The sequence below is a fragment of the Bos grunniens genome, chromosome 9 (assembly GCF_055505025.1).
Source record: "Bos grunniens cultivar Pamir isolate PY7600 chromosome 9, Bosgru_T2T1.0, whole genome shotgun sequence".
NCBI lineage: Eukaryota > Metazoa > Chordata > Mammalia > Artiodactyla > Bovidae > Bos > Bos grunniens.
The window spans coordinates 72,424,237-72,443,946 of NC_141173.1; the positions used below are offsets into that span (position 1 = coordinate 72,424,237).

Below are 19,710 nucleotides of genomic sequence, written 5' to 3' on the forward strand. Positions count from 1 at the left end.
ACCTAAGAGAACCAACAGGTTAGGTTTCACATTAAGAGCTCATACTTAACAGTTTTCTTTCTCCCTTACCCCTTTTGGCTTGGCACCCTGGGATCAACGTAATTGATGGAGCAAAAACACGTCTTCTTGAATATGGCAATTTTGTTCCTCTTCTGTGCGGCTACTTTTTGCACTCTTGGGCGTCTGTCAGCTTCACTGCGCGCTCCTTCGGGACTTAGATTGGAGTCTTAGGAGCATTTAAGGATCGTGGGTTCCTCTTCCACAGCTCCTGAAGTTTGATTTATACGTCGGTGACTGTTAGACTTGAAAGTTGAGGATGGTATTTTGTCTGTTGCGTTTTTGGTTTTATTTCAAAACCGCCTCAGCACAAGGATTATACTTGATAACTTCACCCGGGTAGAATTAGGTTTGTCTCCCCCAACCTCTTTATTTTTAAAAAAATTATTTCTAGCCATTTTATAGCTGAGGAACGAAAAACTAGGAAGGGGGTTGGGCAGCGAGAGAATCCTAAAGCAAAATGTTTGATACATAGCAGGGTGTGGTATAACCTTATCCCAAGAAATAGATAGCAATAGTAAGAACAGGGAAACTACTTTGTGTGGAGCTAGGCTGCTGGAATCTGATTTTTGTGGTAACAATACCAAACGCAGATATAACTACATTCATTTTTTATTGTTATTATAAACCATAAAAATAGTTTGTTCCGCCTCATTAAAAGTTGTGAGCCATTCAGAGTCAAATAACTTTTTTTTTTTCCCCAGAAATGGCTGTAGGTGAGGGTTAAAACCTTTGACAGTTACAGCTTTGAAAGTAATGTAATTAGATTATCTGAAAACTGTTCCTTTTCCCCCCTGATTATTAGGGATGTATCCTTGCCTTTAATAATAGGTAAAGGTCTAAAATAATAGGTTTTCAAGAGATAGTTTTCCTTTGCCAGTTATCTGAAAATAGTACATGTCAACCTAAGATCACCATAATTAGCAATTGTTTCACAACTATAACTGAAATTAAAAGATTTACTTGATTATTCTTTTTTATGAATAAGTATTATACAGGATATTAGAGATTTAATTTCTCTTTTACACAATAAAATTTATATATGCACATATTTAGAGAATATCTAAGTATTATGTTCAAGCTTAAAAATTAAAAAAAAAAAACCCTGAGATTCGTATGAAAAGAATTTTGTATAAAAGCAATCATTATTCCTATTAAGAAATACAGATACTGCGTTCTGGAGGATTTGTAGAAGTCAGTTGAAAAATATTATCTTTTGTCAAAGTTTCTTTTTTGAGGGAAGACTGGAGGATCAGTAGTTCATCATTTTGCTATAATTTGTTTTTTCTTTCAAAAACCTCTTTGAGTTAAACAAAAAGAAGAATAAGACCTCCATTTCTGAAAGTTTCCTTTTTATTTATATTATGATTTGGGGTGTAAATAAATTTTACATAGCCACAGGAAATAAGGTGTCCAATTTCATGTTTTCAATCTCTGTTGCAAGCTCTAAATGACTGATGCCATGTCTAAAACTACATTTATGTGGCTTGGTATTTAATTTTAAAAAATTTTATGCACTGAAATGAAATTAGCCTGAAGTTTTAGAAAAGTAGAATGGTAGAGAACCCATGACTGTTATGAAAAGTTAGGATGTTGGAAAATTCACATTCTGACTCACAAATTCACTTACTTCACCTGGTGGAAGCTCACACTTTTTATCCAGAATTCAAGAAGAGGGGAAATAATCCTTTTCAAGGCTTAGTGAAGTGTTAAGTAATTTAATAGTGCAAGTATTTATTTTATTTTTCATTATCTTTTTCCCTCTTTTAGGTAAATGCAGGAACACTGAACATTCAGTATAAGCAGGCCCCCCTTTATCAGAAGTTTATTCACCATAGTTCTGTATTGCAGCTGCTGGTCATATTTCATGGAGCTGTTAAAGCACTTAAAACCTAAAATTAGGTACTGTCTGGTTGTAAATATTTTAGATCACTCATCTAAGAAACAAATAGAAGAGTGTATTATCAGAAGTAGATGTTCTGAATCCTCTCATTGAAGAGCGGGACAAAATGTATCAAACATTTTGTTATGTTTTCAGTATATAATATAATCATGACAGTTTCTTTTTCAAGTGGATATTAGTCTTACATATTCTAAACTCTTATAAAGTGCCTCCCTGTAGAGTATCTTAAATAATTGTATTCAGAAATACCACTGGGGGGTTTTATTACAGCAGTTACTGGGTGAATGCAATCCACAGCAGGAGGAATAGGATGACTTTCAGTGTACCTGCTCCTCTCATGAATTTTTCCCAGTGAACTAAGAAATGGCATGTTCTTTCAGGCACTCACTCTAGAGATGGGTGAGAGATGCAGTGGTGTATTTAATTGCAGTATGTGTGAGACTGCATTTTGCAGTCAGATAAGTTTTGTCGTGGGGGACACCGAAGATTAAATTGTACGCACAGTGAACTTGGCTTCACTTAGTTTGAACTTGAGTCGAAGAAAATAAACAAGAATCACATATTCCCAAGTAGTATAAGCAATTCTGGTTGCTTTTAAGAGGTTTGCAGACTTTGTAAACATTACTGTCACCTAATATTGCTTGTGGCTCTGCACATTAGGATATGCTTTGGTAATATACTGTTTTTCTCTTGAAGTTTGTGATTCTTACCATGTCCCATCCAGGTTTCTACTAGGAGAGTGGTACTGAAAATAAATATCACTACCCTTACTCCCCTAACTCCCCTCTTCCAGAAGAAGAGATGAAACAGATGAGTTTAAAAATAGAAACCATTTTAAGTTATCAAAACCACATTTATATGGTGGTTTAAAACAGTTGCAGAGTGTGTACCTCTAAGTCACATTGTAACCTTTGCTGTCATTGAAAGGTGCTAATTGATCTTAGGGCACTGACATAATAGTATAGTTTGATATTTGAAACCTTTCGGCATTGGTCTGGCCCTTTTCTTACCCTGAGATTTCAGTGTATGGCCGATGAAGAGTAACACCATGTTAAAATGTCAGGAATTCTCATTTTTTTCTCCATGTACATTTTAATACAGCAACTGATATTTTTAAAGCGTTTATGTATGTGCAGTAAGTAAATTTATTTTAATGTACTTCTGGGAAAGAAGGACCTATATTATATATTGTCATGTTAAGGTTTTTAAATTTTTTTTCATAGGTAAATTTTATTTTTAGGTTGAAATTTTTAGGCAAAATCTGATTGCTGGGATCACATTTGAATAGGTTCAAAGTGAACTTGCATTAAAGCAATACAGAATACCCATCTTGAAATTTCATGTATGAAGTATATGTTCTTAAATAAATGGAGATCTTAAGGTATTAAAAAAAAAAGTCACTTTAGTTTTTGTATAGTTGTAACCGTTCTGCCAGTGTGAGTAATTATGATTTTCACCATCAGTAATTATCATAGCCATCACATCATAGATGATATTTACTGAGTATTTATTTACTTTTTTTGCAAAAAAATTTAAGGTATTTATGTGTCTCAACTGTGCCATTTTTATTATTCCCATTTTACAGATGAGAAAACTGAGACTCAGTTATGCAGTAGAGTGGAGCCAGGATTTTAGCTCTGCAGCCTGAACCCTGATTCCCTATCCTTAAATGTTGCCCTAGACCATTTGGTCCCACCAGTCACACCTGAGTTCATTTTAGGGGGTGCCCACACATTTTATTTTTATATTATTAGTTATATATTTATTTCTAACATTACTAAGAAGATATGTTAGATTTCATATTAAACCTACATTTTCCTAGATAATGTTGTTTAAGGCAAAACCAGAAAAGGATTGAAGCAAAAAAAAAAAAAAAAAATGTAAAGCACCTATTTAAAGAAACATATTAAGTGACAGTGAACAAGTGCTAAGTTAAAATACCCAAAATCATGAAGGTTGATGGCAAAGGACTACAATTGGGAGAAACTGGTATTCTAGAAGGCTCCCTAAACGCTGGAAACTTCTGTCTAGATCTCTTCAATATTTGACTTATATGCAGTCTTTTCTTTTGCTTCTCGAGCCTTATCCTTTAGATAGATGTTATCAGTTTTACAGTTTTTCTCTTTTTGCCTTAAGCTTGAATGCTCATTATAAATCTCAGATGTTTCTGTTGAACCAACTAATGAGGACTGCATAATGAATTTCTAAAGGCAAGCTGAAATGATAACGGGGCTCACTTATATTTCAGAAATACTTTCAACTTACATAGATATCAGGCTTGGCATTTTTAAAGTTTTCCTTAGGTGAACATCCTTGTTCTGCTGTTAATAATCTGTTTTATAACTTTAATGTACTTTTCAAGGAAGCAGCGGTTTTTCTTTTGATTTACGTATTTAGCCACAGAACCCTTCTTTCAAGTGAAAGCTAACACTAAGCCCACTAGAGAAAAGTCCACTGCCTTCTTGAAGCAGGACGTGCGTGGCCTATGAATCACTCACCAATCCTTTTTCCGACCATTGGTGCCTCCCCAGGTCTCTGTAAGGATCGTGCAGTTTGCAAAAAAAAACGAACCTTCTGACGAAAAGTCAGTTCAGAGTACCTCCTGCAGTCTGTGAGAATGTCATCCACTAAAAAACCAGAACAGAACAACAAGCAACTCTCAAATACGGCAAAATATCTCCCAGTGTAACGCAGCGTCAAAAGGTGTGTCGGTTTATCCTAGTGTCATGTGGATATTCTTAGTTAACCTATCTGCAACTTTCAGTTTAGTACTGAGAAAATAAAAAGTAGTCAGAATGTTTCCCACATGGAATTACGGGTCTGAATGAGGCACATAAAATTTGTTCTTAGAAAGGTTTGTTTGATTAGAGCATCTTATTTTTTCTTTCTTCCTTTAAAGACTTGACAGAGACTCATCAGCAGTGGCATAAATTGACTTGACCTTAGATTTTCAGATAAATTATTGCTACCGTTTCTGTTATTCTTTCCTGCTTCCTTTTTAAAATGAAAGGGACATTTCTTGTGAAAGGCTATGATTAAATCATAAAAATTTATGTTCATATACCATTAAGTTTAATTCTGCTCACAAAAGCAATAGCATTAAATTTGAAATTTGATCCTTAATCAAGTAGGTCCACCACATAGCAAGAGGGCTTATTCTCTGCACGGTAATATACACAATTCACAGGCCTCTGCATATACCCAGTGGAGGGATCTATTCATTACATTTCACTTCTGACTCTGAACTCCCTCAAGTTAGAGGATTTGAAAGGACCTGAATGTTCCGACTAAGAGATGGAATATTTCTAACTTAATGCATGCAGTATGTTGAAAGCGATGATGACTTGGAAAGTCCACAGGTCTCTGAATTAGCTAATTCTCTTCACTTCAAATTTTATATTTTAATGCAAATGTGTATTCACATATGATTTTGACTCAAGTAATTCTAGCCAAATTGAATCACAGAGTGGGCAAGTCATGTTCCAATTTCCTTTTGCAGATTTTCAGTAATCTCAAATTGTGCTTCTAGTAGGTAACTTTAGAATCCAGACCTCAGCCAGTTGGTCAACAACCTCAATATTACTGAAACTTTGTCTGTGAACTTTAGGTATTTAGATGATGCTACTCTTTTTGCTTTTCATAGTCGACCCAGGTAGACTTTTCATTTAGGTCTGTTTTGTCATGTCAGTTGTTGACTTTAGTTTTTAAAGGCTCCATTCATGAAAATACTAGCAAAGTTCTGGGCACATGGTAAATACTTATTAAATGCTTTTTTCATTATCAGTGTTGCTGATGAGATGCCAAAATTACAATGCAACGAATAGACTTTTTTCCTACTCTGGATGATTTTGAAGGCTTTGGGACTTTTAGTCTATGATTATACTAATAATAAGTTCTACTTTTTCTTGGCATATACGATTCATAGAAATGGTTAGCTTGGTAAGTGAGTTAATTGTGGTAACAAGGTTATAGGTTTAATCCTCAGATGAACATACTAGCTATAGGGGGACACTTGTGCTACACACACTTGGTCATATTGTCTTTGTTGTCATAAGCATAGTTGTGATATCCTGACCTTCTCTCTTTGGGGACTACTCTGGTCTGTGCTGGATCTATCTCTAAGACTTTTCTGCTGTCCCAAGGATGATCAACCACATCTGTTCACAGTTTTTATCAGAACCCTTCTTGACTTAAAATTCTAAACAAAATAAATTCCCTGTTGCCTAGAGGGCATATTCTAAAATCCTTAGAAGGATCTACAGGACCCTTCAAGCTGAGAACTTTGCTCAAGTTTCCCTTTTTACCTCTCACCAGCCACTCACAAGAAATCTCTTCTCCAGCTGGGTGGAAAAGTGCAACCTTCAAATACACTCTGGTCATTTCCGCTGCATTTCTTTGTGCATGTGATTCTTTCTATCTGGAAGACATCTTTCCCTTCCCCCTGAAACTTTCTTTTCTACTCCTTTTGCAAGACTCAAGATGCAAAATGTTACCCTCTCTGACCACCAAAGACTGATCCGGATATTTCTAGTCTCCTTATTCCCAAAGAGCCTAGTTTCCACCTTTTAGCATAGCAATTGCCACATTGAAATGTAATAGGTTGCATGAGTTTAAATTCTGCTCTTGACTGAGAATTTGCTGATGCTCTTACTGGTATTTGCCATTCTATATTTCTAGTACTGGCACCCCACTCCAGTACTCTTGCCTGGAAAATCCCATGGACGGAGGAGCCTGGTAGGCTGCAGTCCATGGGGTTGCTAAGAGTTGGACACAACTGAGCGACTTCACTTTCACTTTTCACTTTCATGCATTGGAGAAGGAAATGGCAACCCACTCCCGTGTTGTTGCCTGGAGAATCCCACGGATGGGGGAGGCTGGTGGGCTGCTGTCTATGGGGTCACAAAGAGTCAGACACGACTGAAGTGACTTAGCAGCAGCTGCAGCAGGGGACACTAAATTCCTATTGAATCAGTGAGTTAAAAGAAATGGGGGTGAAGGCAGTGGTGGTAGCACGGGGGACAGTTAGCATTACAAGGCAGGACAGCCTTAGCCATGACCTCAGGGACACGGGGTATTGATCTAGTAGAATTGCATCTCTAAATTCAGGCCCAGCTTGTATGTATGATGTAGAGATGTATTTATATCACACATGACCATTGGTAAGTCAGTGATCTAGTGGATAAAAGGAGGGTCCTGAAAATCTCTGGAGATGTGAGTGTTTCTTAGCACTTGACATCTGAGGAACCTACTGTTCTGGCATAATGGTTAAGTACAAAGAATATGGACCTGGGCTCCTTGGGTTTGAAACCCAGCTTTGACACTAATGACTGTAATGATGAGCATGTTACTTAAAACAGGTTTTGCTTCAGTTTTCTCATGTGTAGTGGAATGTACTTCTTGGAGATCATGTGAAAATTCAACAAATAAATATCTGTGAAGAATTTAGAATAGTGTATGACTGATGTTGGGAAAGACTGAAGGCAGGAGGAGAAGGGGATGACAGAGGATGAGATGGTTGGATGGCATCACCGACTCAATGGACATGAGTTTGAAGAAACTCCAGGAGTTGGTGATGGACAGGGAGGCCTGGCGTGCTGCAGTCCATAGGGTTGCAAAGAGTTGGACATGACTGAGCCACTGAACTGAACTGAGCTGATGATATGAATACTAGCTATTATGAATGTGGTTGTCTTCCCTCCATTGAAGTATGCTAAATATTCCAGAGATATTTAGAGCTGAAAGTCATTTTTGGGGTCATAGACTGGGGATTAAAAATTGAGTCCCTACTTGGCAAATCTGAGGCTGGAGTTACAAGAGAAGACATTAGAAAACTCAGTTTTGGCCATTAACATTGCATGGTGTTTCTTTTAACAAATACTTTCCCGTATAGTCATCTAGATTTTATTTATTTACTTAAAAATAATTTTTATTGGAGTCTAGTTGCTTTATAATGTTGTGTTAGTTTCTATTGTACAGCAAAGTAAATCAGCTATATGTATACATATATATTTAAATTTTTAAAGGCTTTCATCTTTGTGGTTTCTCAGCTACTCTAAGCCATTTTAAGAACATTCTATAATGATCTTTTTGTTTATCAGTTCAGTTCAGTCTCTCAGTCGCGTTCGACTCTTTGCGACCCCATGAATCACAGCACACCAGGCCTCCCTATCCATCACCAACTCCCAGAGTTCACTCAGACTCACATCCATCGTGTCAGTGATGCCATCCAGCCATCTCATCCTCTGTCGTCCCCTTCTCTTATCCCTCCCAGTATCAGAGTCTTTTCCAATGAGTCAACTCTTCGTATGAGGTGGCCAAAGTACTGGAGTTTCAGCTTTAGCATCATTCCTTCCAAAGAAATCAGCCAATATTTATTTCACCAGTTGCTTTTTTTTTCCAGCCTGAAGGCACCAATTATAAGAATTTGTATAATTTTCCCAGGTGATGCAGTGGTACAGAATCCACCTGCCAATGCAGGAGACACAAGAGTTGCCGGTTTGATCCCTGGGAGGGGAAGATCCCTTGGAGAAGGAAATGGCAACCCACTCCAGTATTCTTGCCTGGAGAAGTCCATGAACAGAGGAGCCTGGTGGGCTACAGTTCATGGAGTTGCAAAGAGTCAGACATGACTGAGCATGGATGCACACACTTGAAGAACTCAGTGTAAACTTTTTTAAACGATAACACCACAGCTTGCTATGACTCTGTCTTTGCAGTCAGCAGGAGGTCATTGAAAGTGAAAGTGTGAAAATGTTAGTCACTCAGTCATTTTGACTCTGTGATTCCATGGACTGTGACCTGTCAGGCTCCTTTATCCATGGAATTCTCCAGGCAAGAATACTGAAGTGGATTGCCATTTCCTTTTCCAGGGGAGCCTCCCAGTCCAGGGATTGAACCCAGGTTTCCTGCATGCAGGCAGATTCTTTACCGTCTGAGCCACCAGAGAAGTTATCTCCATTTTTCGACTTAATCATTTGGTCCTTGGATTTAGATGTAATGATTATATGGTGAAGAGAGGCTGAAGGAGGAGGGAAGATTAAACGTTAATTGTCAGGGTTCTATTTGTTTTAACTGCTCACCTGGAATTGCTGCCAGGCACACCTGTTTAAAAATATGATGTTACTATTGATGTTGTGTCTGAATCTCTCAGTGTATTTAGACCAGTGTTTCTCAAAGTCTGATTATTGACATTTTGAATTGGATAATTCATTGTTGGAGGTGTGTGTGTGACTGACCTGTGTGTGCATTTTAGGGCGCACAGTGTAGGGTGTTGTGTGACATCCTTGGTCTGTACCCACGAGATGCCAGTCGCAGCCTTCCCTGATTATTAACAGTGACTCCAGACTTTTGTCACATGTCCTCCAGAAGCGAAATTGCCCTCAGCTGAGAAATCATAGTCAAAGTCGGTTTTAAGATCACTTGTTAAAGTCAAAAAATTTCCAGGCATCTGCATAAGAGGACTGTTACTATTTTTAGTTAAGTATGGAGAATCTTCATACATTCCTCCTAAGTTTAAACACAAAATCAATCAATTCTTATTGGCCTGTGTTGATAGATAAGCCTTACATAGAGAGGATTTACGGATGGCTTTATATAAATGGGAAATTTCCAGGTGGTGCAGTGGTAAAGAATCCCCCTGCCAATGCAGGAGACACTAAGAGACTTGGGTTCCATCCTGGGTTGGGAAGATCCCCTGCAGTATGGAATAGCAACCCACTCCAGTATTGCCTGGAAAGTTCCATGGACAGAGGAGCCTGATGGGCTACAGTCCATGGGGTTGCAAAGAGTCGGACACACCAGAGCATGCGTGCCTTTTACACAGATTGGCTATTGTCAGCATATTTTTCTTCTCTGAAAACTGTGTATGAGTTGGAGGACCAGAATACTTAGTAAATTATGTCAGAAGTAGATATTTATTTGAATTACCTATATGACTATTTTTAAAATATTACTTTTGCTGTCAATCATTAGTAGATACTTTTGAATCATTTTTGATAATGACAATTGCTTATCTTTTCCCATAGATAAATATTCAGTAATAATAAACTTTTATTTTTAGTTTGTAGTGTCAGAAAAAGTAAAGTGTTATCTGTAATCACAACTGCCTAAGATTAAAATACTTTATCAGTTAAGTCATTTGTTCATTTGTAATGAGAAAGCTTCAAACGAAATACGCCTTAGCTTTCAATTTGTATCACAGTTTCAGGGTCTTGAGTTTAATAATATTGGTACAGTCTGCAGAAAGTAAAAATGAGCATATTGCACGTAAAAACTCCTTTGCTGATTTACCAAATCCAGACCTTATGTTCTAATTCTATAGGTTTAATCTTGGCATGCACATTTTGTCTCTGCATTGATATGCAGTTGACTACAAGTAAATGTGACTATAGTCAGAGTATTCCATCTGACACTTGCCTAGTTCAGGTGTCTATGAAAGGCTCTTCAAAAATTACTGAGAAGAACAAACTAGGAACATATATGTATTAACATGAAGTGAAGGAGGATAACTTTGCTTGCATAAGTTTTGTGTTGCATGTAAAAATTATTTTGGAGTATGAAACAATTAATACTATAAATATATGATTAAACTAATGTTTATGTGAGGTCTAAACAGGAGAGAAAATTTAAATCTCACTAGTAATTGCAAGATACTTGAAATTCCACGTGTATGTATTATCTAGTGGTTTTACTTTAATTGTATTAGGCAGGTAATCATGTTACCTGGAAGCGGTCAGACAGACCTAGGGATTTCACATCATTTACTAATTGATGCTCAAGCAGACAGGGCAGAGGTACTTGAAAACAAACTCCCTTTGTCTCTCTGTCTGTCTGTCTTTCTTTGTTACCTCTGCTTTGATTTATGCTTTAATTTTAGAAATGTACTTTTAAAAAGGAAACATGGCTGCAAATATAACATACTGTATGTGATCAAAATGTATTTCTGTTTTCTAGAAAGAGAAGGACTCCTCACAGCTACTTGTTAGCAGAGAGATGAAGTGGGTGCTGGGCAACCCAATGACAGATGGGGGCCCTTCCAGGAGAGTTAGGTGGGAGTTGTAAACCAAGGGCTTAAATCATAAGTTCTCAGACAGCAGAGGAGAGTTCTGCTCCACGCATTGACAGGAAGTCCAAAGAAGGCATAGCACACATCAAGTCCATCCAGGCACTTTATTCTTGACATTGAACAGGAAGCCTGGTAGCCCTTGAGTCATTGGAGAATAGCCAGTAAACCAGAAGTTCTGTTTTTCCAAATGGACACTCTTTGGGTTCATAAATCAGGGAACCCCTCAGAGAATTCAAGTCACATATTTGCTTTCTGAGGTTGATTTCTTTGTACAGTGGATACAAATGTGAGACTTACCTATTTTATGAATGCTCTATGGCATAAAATACAATTAGGCATTTCCTTTTCTCTCTCAGGTATATCCTGGCCACCATTGTCCTCCACTGCCCCAGCTCCCTTAACCTACTTGCCTCTTATGTTTTGCTGCCTACCTGGACAAAAAAAATCTACTCATCTTTCAAGGCTTAGCTCAAATGGCACCTCCTCTGGGAAGCCTTCCCAAAGCTCAGGCAGAATGAATTCTTTTCTCTCTGTAATACCGTAGCACCTTATGTGGGCTGTTAGTATAAGAGCACACTGTGCTGGGACTACTTTTACATGAGTATCTTTAGAGAGATTCTGAATGCACCCAGGGGCAAACTTTATCTTTCTCGTTCTGTAGCCCCAGTGCCTGGGGTATTGATGGAAAATCACTAGTTACCCTGTTGCTACGTGTCTTCAAAGGATGTACATCCAAAGCCAAACAGACTACAAAGAATGGATCCTGTTCATAGTTTGGAAGCGAATTCTTTTTTGTATGTGATCATGGAAGCTAGTTCATTGGTTATACTTTATTCTAACTTATATAAAGCTTTATTTGTACCAAAGTGTTACTGATATCCAGGGCTTCCTAGCAGAGGAAAAGATATGGCCACATGAACTGATATTTTGAACAAACTGAAATTAAAACGGCAGATTCTAGTGGAGGTTTATAGTTTTCTTACTTCCAGTTTTCTTTAGAAACAAACTTTGGCCTCCTGGGTTGATTTCTGTGGAGATGCATTTCATGTTATTTTGAAGAGTTTTTAGCCCTCAGAATTATGGATTTTATCCGAGAAGAAGTACGTTTTGTGTTTATGTCAATGTTTCAAAATATGGGGACCAAAAATCCTAGAGGTATCTGTTAAAAGTATATGTGGCCATTTGGTGAGAGAAATTCAGTCTGTTTTCAGTCATAATTTAGGAAGAAAAATTTCTGTTTAGTTTCTAGTGGTTTGTTTTCAGGCATTTTCCACAAAAAGATGAGCAAGACCCTTCAAAACCACCAGCTTGCTTATTTAGGGGAAGAAAAAAAGCCTTCTGGGTCCAAAAATAACATTAAATTAAAATGATTGTTTCCAATAGTTTCAGAAATTGTGGTTTTATTTCCTCGTATGAGTCATTTCTGAACGGAGTATGTGATTGTGCTACACTGTGATGAAGCCTATTTGCTTGGTATTTTTGTAGGTCACATACTTTATCAGAGAATCGGATCAGGAGAGGAATTTAGCCTAACTCTCCATTTTGCAGATGAATCCTGAATTAGAAATGTTAAGTGATTTATTCAAAAGGAAGCTAAAAAGAGAATCCTGTGCTGGAGAAACCCTAGTGCTCCCAACTCTACAACTTGCTGCCTTTTCCTTTCTTTGTTTGAGTTCAACAAGGAGTTGCAAATACTGGAATCAGACTGCCTTTGTATGTATCCTTCCGGGCCTTCCTGCCGTTTTTCAGCAGTGTACCCGTGGAGAAGTTATTTACTGTCCTGCTTTAGCCATAGTTGTAGCGTATGTCAACAGGGAGTAATAATAGCACTTGCCTCATGGAATGTTGTAAGGAATAACTGAGTTTATACCAGAAAGACTCTGAAAATGCTTGTATATACATACATATATATATATGCATCTAACACACACATATATATTGATTTAATTTCTCTGAATAAATTGTTGAGTATATTTAATATTCAAAAAAGGGCTGTTAACCCTGCTGAAGCAAGATTTTTTAATCAATCAATTTTTTAAAAAAATAAAAGTTATCGTGTGTTTTGTAACATATTAATATTAAAACAGATACAATAGGAGGTCCTGTGAGGGGTCTGACTGGAATAGGCAAGGAGAGAGACTTCTGAAATGCTGATAAAGCCCTTTATCTTGATCTCATTGATGGTGAGGTGTGGGTGTTGAGGTAATAAATACTTAATCGGTTGTCTACTTTTGATTTGCATATTTTACTGTGTGTATGTTATACTTTACTAAAAAGTTTTAAAATACAGATATATTTATATAAGCTAGATGAACAAAAAGGATTTACAGTGTAGCACAGGGAACTATATTAATATCTTATAATAAACTATGAAAGAAAAACATCTGAAAAGTATATCTATATATGCATAAATTTATATATCTCCAAATCACTTTGCTCGGCACCTGAAACTAACACAGTATTGCAAATCAACTGTACTTCAATAGCCTAGGAAAATAGCAGATATATTTAACACAAAAATTGGGTTTCCCTCACTTTATGTATCTCTTCCACATCCCACAAATGAGGACAAATGGTTGTACATTGGTGTACTTCCTTTCAGACATTTCTTTCTATACACGTGTAAATGTAAGAAGTATATGGGGTTGTAATTTATTTTTATTTTACATTTTTAAGCCAAAATAGATAATTGGTTGTCTTAAAACTTGCTTTTGATTTGCTGTATTTTAATAGTTTTTGAAATTGGTGCATGTGGTTTGGGGTACTTCTGTTTAATGTATGAATATGTTTTATACTTTAATTGATCTCTTCTTGATATATTTTTAGGTTGCTTGAAGATTTTTACTATTATAAAGTGTTGCAGTCATGGAGCTTATGTATCGTTTTGTATATCAGCCCCAAATTTCCATAGATAAAACTTTAGGTGTAGGATTAATAGATGAAAGAGCATGTGCATTTTGCATAAATGGTGCCAAAATACAAAGAGGGTCATAACACCATGTATCCTTGGGAGGACATCTTTCTCATAAAACCAAAGGCAATATTATATGCCAAGTTGAATGTTGTATTTGTGCTTTGGTTAATAAGATGGCTTATAGCAGTAAATTCCTTGAGACTCACACACTAAATGGAAGAATTCACTGATAAGAGCAAATATTCTGTTAACCACATATGTAACAAATCTATGTTATATGTAGTTAGTATCTCGCTTAAGGGTGGTCACTACTCCTTACATGCACACGCATGCTTAGTCGCTCAGTTGTGTCCACTCTTTGACCCCGTAGACTGTAGCCTGCCAGGCTCCTTTGTCCATGGGATTCTCCAGACAGGAATACCGGTATGGGTTGCCATTTCCTTCTCCACTCCTTACATGAATGATTATTAATATATGTATTCATAGTTCTTAAACCACTTGGTAGGAAAAAAACTCAGTGTGTATAACATTCATGACATGCTTTTACTTAGCACCATAAAATATTTATAAGAATTGTTAAGAGAAGCTCTGTTATTGTTGAGAACTTATGAGGCATGGTATATTTTTATTCTGTTAAGAGCCAACTATGTGCCAGGCACAGTTGTAAGCACCTTACATATATTACTAGAGCATTTGAACATGTAGATGAAAGGCTTAGACATTGTATTATGATAAATGAGATCACTCCATATTGAATGTGTTATTAAATATTACCATATGTCAAACTATCAACTGTATCTTATCGATGTTTTGATTTGTAAATCTGTGAAATGTCACAATCTAATATGAAAATTAAAGTGAAAGCATCAAAATTCAGAAAATTGCTATTCAAGTCCTAGCTAAATTATTATGACATGTGAAGTTTAAAGTGAAGTTTGTTAGTCAGTTGCTTTTCCTGTGAAAGTCTTATATGTAGAAAGTTCTATCTCCAGAATATTCAGTCTTATAATTTCTGGTTTATTAAGAGTCTGGCTAACCTTTAATGGTATCTAGTACCTTAAGAGAGTAATCCAACTCAGAATAATAGCTAACTGATTCCTCCCAGTGTTGGATAAATATTGCTATCAATTTTTGTGAGTTTTTTTTTCCTGCAGAATTTCCTGTTATTTTAAGGGATTCAATAGGACTTAGGCACATAAAACTGAAAATTATATTACTATGGGGAAACTGCTCTGTGCCTTTGAGAAAGAACTCTCTTGCTAACTTAAGTACTATATGTGTGTAGAATAGCTAACATTTTCCTCCCAAGAAATTTCATGTATGCAGTTAAAACACTCTTAAATTGATTAAGGATTTGTTATATATTTCCAGAAGCACTCAAGAGTACTTTTATGGTTATAAGAGTAGAGTGCATTAGAATGCCAGAAACCAACGAATACGCTAGAGGCCTTCAAAACCATGCCCAACATTCCTGACTTTACCATATAAACACGCGGGACAGTCTGGAAAAACAAAACAACTCCCCTTCTCCCAAATGTAGGTAAGCCTGTGATGATAACACTTCAACTGGCTTGAATATTAATTTGATACTTTTTCTGTTAGAAGTAATTTTTATTACTTAGAAAATGGAAGGGCAAAGTTATAAATATGACTGATATTTATTTCTCCACTCAAGTATTATTTTACATCAGATGTCACCAGTTACCTTTATACATTTTGGAAAGTGGATTATACAGCTACCACAGTATTTTGCCTATTAATCAGGGAAGTTAAAAAGTCTTTTATAAATGTTGAATCAAAACTCACACTGCTGTGAGGGAATTAAATTTCAAGCCATATACTCCTTTTATAGGGTGAGAAACTGAAGTATGGAGAAATTACAAGGTTTTCCCAAAGCTATCCACTGAGTCATGGCAGACATGGAAATCTATGATTCTGTTTGCCTGATTCAGTCTGAAACTTCATGAAATTAAACTTATTTATTTCTTAACATGTGCCTTAGGAGTGTTTCATTATTTACTTATTTGTTCATTCATTCATACATTATACAGGAAACTGTTTTGCAAGATATAGTCTTAATGTAGGGACTATAAATAATTTGAATTTATGTATCGTAGATAGTTTCTTAAAAAAACTCATTGTATTTTTCTTTTTCATGAACATGAAAAAAAAAAAAGAAAAGATTAAGACATTAAAAACTAAGTTGGATTGTCTTTATTCAGGCCACAGCAGATTCTGTAAGTGCCTGAAGCGTAGACACTGCAGAGCAACTCGATTAGCTTCTTCAGGAACTAATAGAGTTTGAGTGTTTGAACAAGAACTTGGCTGAAGCCCCAGGTAGATGTGGAACAGAGTAACAACCAGGAGAAACCACAGCACCCCTCAAAAGTACAGAAAGGACCAAGGTCCACATCTCTAACAACAGTATCTTTATATTTACTTTAATCAAGAGGGGGCCGGTTATTCTGATCCTCTCTCATCTTCCTGAGTTTCAAGTCTTATATTTTAAATTCTTTTTCATTGTGATCTTTTTCTTAACTAGTTTAACCAGTGTTTTCCCAAACTTGCTTCACCTGCTTCGTTTTTTTTTCTCCATTCTTTAAGAGTCATATTTAAAAAGCAAACAGTATTTCTGAGTCAGACCTCACTTCTTGATGGAACAGCTAACACCACAAGTAGCTTTACTTCAGCAGAGTATTGCATCTTCCCGCAGCACAGCACGCTGTAACAGAGAATCCAAGAAATATAGGGCTGCCATCTACCCTCTACCTCTTCTCCAGAGTGTTTGCTGAACACATTTTTGGTTGGTTTGTTTTCTTGCCCTTTTCTTGCAGTCCTGAGACTTAGGACTCAGACTTGGCTCCAGCTTTATGGCTCATCAGCTCTTCCCATGTTCTTTACCAGGTAGTGCTGAGGCCCAAGAGCCCTTGGAGCCCTGGGAATTGAACAGACCCAGGCATGGCCAAGACCTAGGCAAAGGAAACTTTCCTGCAGTTTAAAGATTAGTCTTTTTTTTTTTTCTTTTTTAATTTTTCTAAAGAAATAATTCAGTGTTAAATGAACCAGCAAACAAACAAAACCCCTCGGGTCTTTCTCAAAGGAGCATTCTTATAGCTTTGAAAATTTACTGTTACTAATTTCCATTTCATCTAATTGGATTTCTTTTCCTTTTTTTTTTTTTTGGTCTGGGTATGAATGTGATATTTGATATACATTCATGATGACCTGGGGGCTTCCCAGGTAGCACTAGTGGTAAAGAATCTGCCTGCCAATGCAGGAGATGTAAGAGACATGGGTTTGATCCCTGGGTCTGGAAGATCTCTGGAGGAGGAAGTGGCAGCTGCTCCAGTATTCTTGCCTGGAAAATTCCATGGACAGAGACGCCTGGTGGTCTACAGTCCATGAGGTCATAAAGAGTTGTACACAATTGAGCGACTGAGCACACACACACCAGACTGATTGATATTAATTTAGTGTCAACTTTTAATTGAATGGTTTGAAAATAATGATGTACACTGACCTATTTCATATCCACCTTCCATTTAATGCATTTCATAGGCAGATATGCTTTTGTGGCTGACTGAATTCCCTCTTAATTCCTATTGGGAAACAAGGACTTTCTTATTTAAAGATGTGGTCATATTAACTAGGGGTACTTAACTTGAGGAAAAAATATTTAGGGGTGACATAAATGATTGCACTTTTTAATATCTAGTGTATGAGATACTTATTCTAGTATCTTAAGAATATTAAGATATTTCTTAATATTTGATATCTATGTATCTGCCACACATAAAAAAGCAGGATTCAATTTCTGCTCTGTGAACAGACCAGAGTGGAAGTTCTGAAAAGTAGATTTTTAAGACTAATAGGTAAGGAAGAATTGAAAGAAAGAAAGAGGAGAAGTAGATGGTTCTATTCGCTGAATCTCAGAAGCTTCAAGTATTATGTCTACAAACTCATATGATCAGTCTTTTAATAAACCCCACTTACTTCTATACCCCTTATGATCCCAAGACAAAGAAGTAAGATGCTGTGAATTTCATTCATAGTCTCTGTCTCTCTAAGTTTGCCTTTAAAGTCATACTTTAGGGAAGCAAAGCATGGAATTGAACTGAACATAAGATTTATTTGAGATTATTTTCTGAATTCTTTCAACTTTGACCTTTAGGAAATTATTTGGATTACTAGATGCTAAATGGCAGATTTTGTAAATGTGATTCTATTGTTAATGCAGTTACAAAGTCAGTGGATGCTTTTATACTCTGATGCTATAGGGAAATTTGGGAGAAAAGAAGGTATTCAAACTTTCTTGGGAAAAAACCTTTCTTGGATGCCTCAATTAAAAAATCTGGGTAAATAAAATTCACTTTAGGTGTCCCAAATTTTAGGAAGGTAAAGAGCATTACATTTAATTAAATTCTTAACTATTATTCTCTATAGACACAGTTCAGGCATGAAACTTGTATTTAGGGAAGTCAAATTTACTGCTATATTTTATATCTCTCATATTTACTTTGTTATATATTGGATCCCCTACTCGCAAAATAAAAACCATGATTTACAGGTGTCATACCTTTATTTCTTTGAAATTGGTAAGACAGAAAACTTTAGAGGAAAAGATAGGTTTGTGTTGCTGCTATTGTTTTTGTTTTTATTTCTTTCTTTTATGGGGGTGGGGTACTTCCCGAGTTTTATCTTCTACTTTACAAATTGTTTCCTTAGCTGAATCTAATCAGCTGTTTATTTCATTCATTTCTCGTTTGAAATTTCAATGGATATATTTTTAAAAACACTTTTAAGGTTCTTTTCCAAATTTGTGTATTTACTTTTTGCGATTCGTGGGTCCTTCAATTTTGTTTCTATTTCTTCTTTAATTATTTTAAGCACACTTATTATATGTATGAGATCTTTCCGATTATCATTAATCTCAAATTTGGGGGTTCCAAATCTCCTGTTGTCGCATCTGTAGTCTCTGTGGTGTTTTGTTTCCTGGTGTAGCTTATCACTTTTGATGAATTTTTGTTTCAGAATCCTTTATGCCCTGTGGGCCAGTTTTTCATTTGCTTCCCTGGAGTCTAGGGAATTCAAATCTCTGGCTCAATCCTGATTTTAATATTTTGGCTTGAGGTTTCCATGCTAGCGATGCAGTGACAATTTAGAGTTACATTTGTGTGAGGCTGAGGTTTGATTTATCTCAATTATTTTCTCTTACTCTCTTCCCCAAAGCTCTTTCACCTGACAGACTTCCTCATTGAGTTAGATGACAGGATGAGTTGTCCTAGCTTCTCTTCAGTAAAAGAGACGAACTTCTCAGACTTCTTCCTTCCTGTGTTACCTCTTGCTGTTGTTTTCTGCCCATCTTTATAAATGAACATAAGGTCAGCAAAACAGTTATATGCAAACAGGGCAGAAAAAATTTTCTGCTCAACTTTTTCATATCACCAGTTTCTCCAGAATCCAGGTGTGACACCTGATAATTATGTTTGTCTTACTGGTTACATATCAGTTGCATTTGCCTGATAAAGATTTGTCTTTCATGTAATCCCACATATCCATCTTTTCTCTAGGCTTCTTTCAGTCGCCATTATCAGTCCAGGTTCTCCTGATTTCTTATTCAGATTATCACAACGGCCTTCAAGTTAGTTGCCTGCCCCTTAACTCCAGTCACTGGTCCCAATTTTTCATAAGTTGGAGGTAGATGTATTGTTGCAGTTATATCATATTTACCATTCATTTTTTGTGTTTCAAAGGTATCAAAGCAGTAATAAC

General features: G+C 36.4%; 1 protein-coding gene across 44 annotated transcripts in view; it reads left to right on the forward strand.

Annotated features, from left to right (window-relative positions):
• The window catches only part of EYA4 (EYA transcriptional coactivator and phosphatase 4), a 365,804-nt gene that overhangs the window by 47,013 nt on the left and 299,081 nt on the right, over positions 1-19,710 (forward strand). For 6 of the 44 annotated variants that reach the window (XM_086317938.1, XM_086317911.1, XM_086317919.1 and 3 more), the window contains one exon: positions 4,492-4,663. The exons of the other annotated variants lie outside the window; for them this stretch is intronic. The gene's annotated coding sequence lies outside the window, so the exon portion shown is untranslated. The remainder of the gene's footprint in view (positions 1-4,491; positions 4,664-19,710) is intronic. 44 annotated transcript variants of the gene reach the window in all.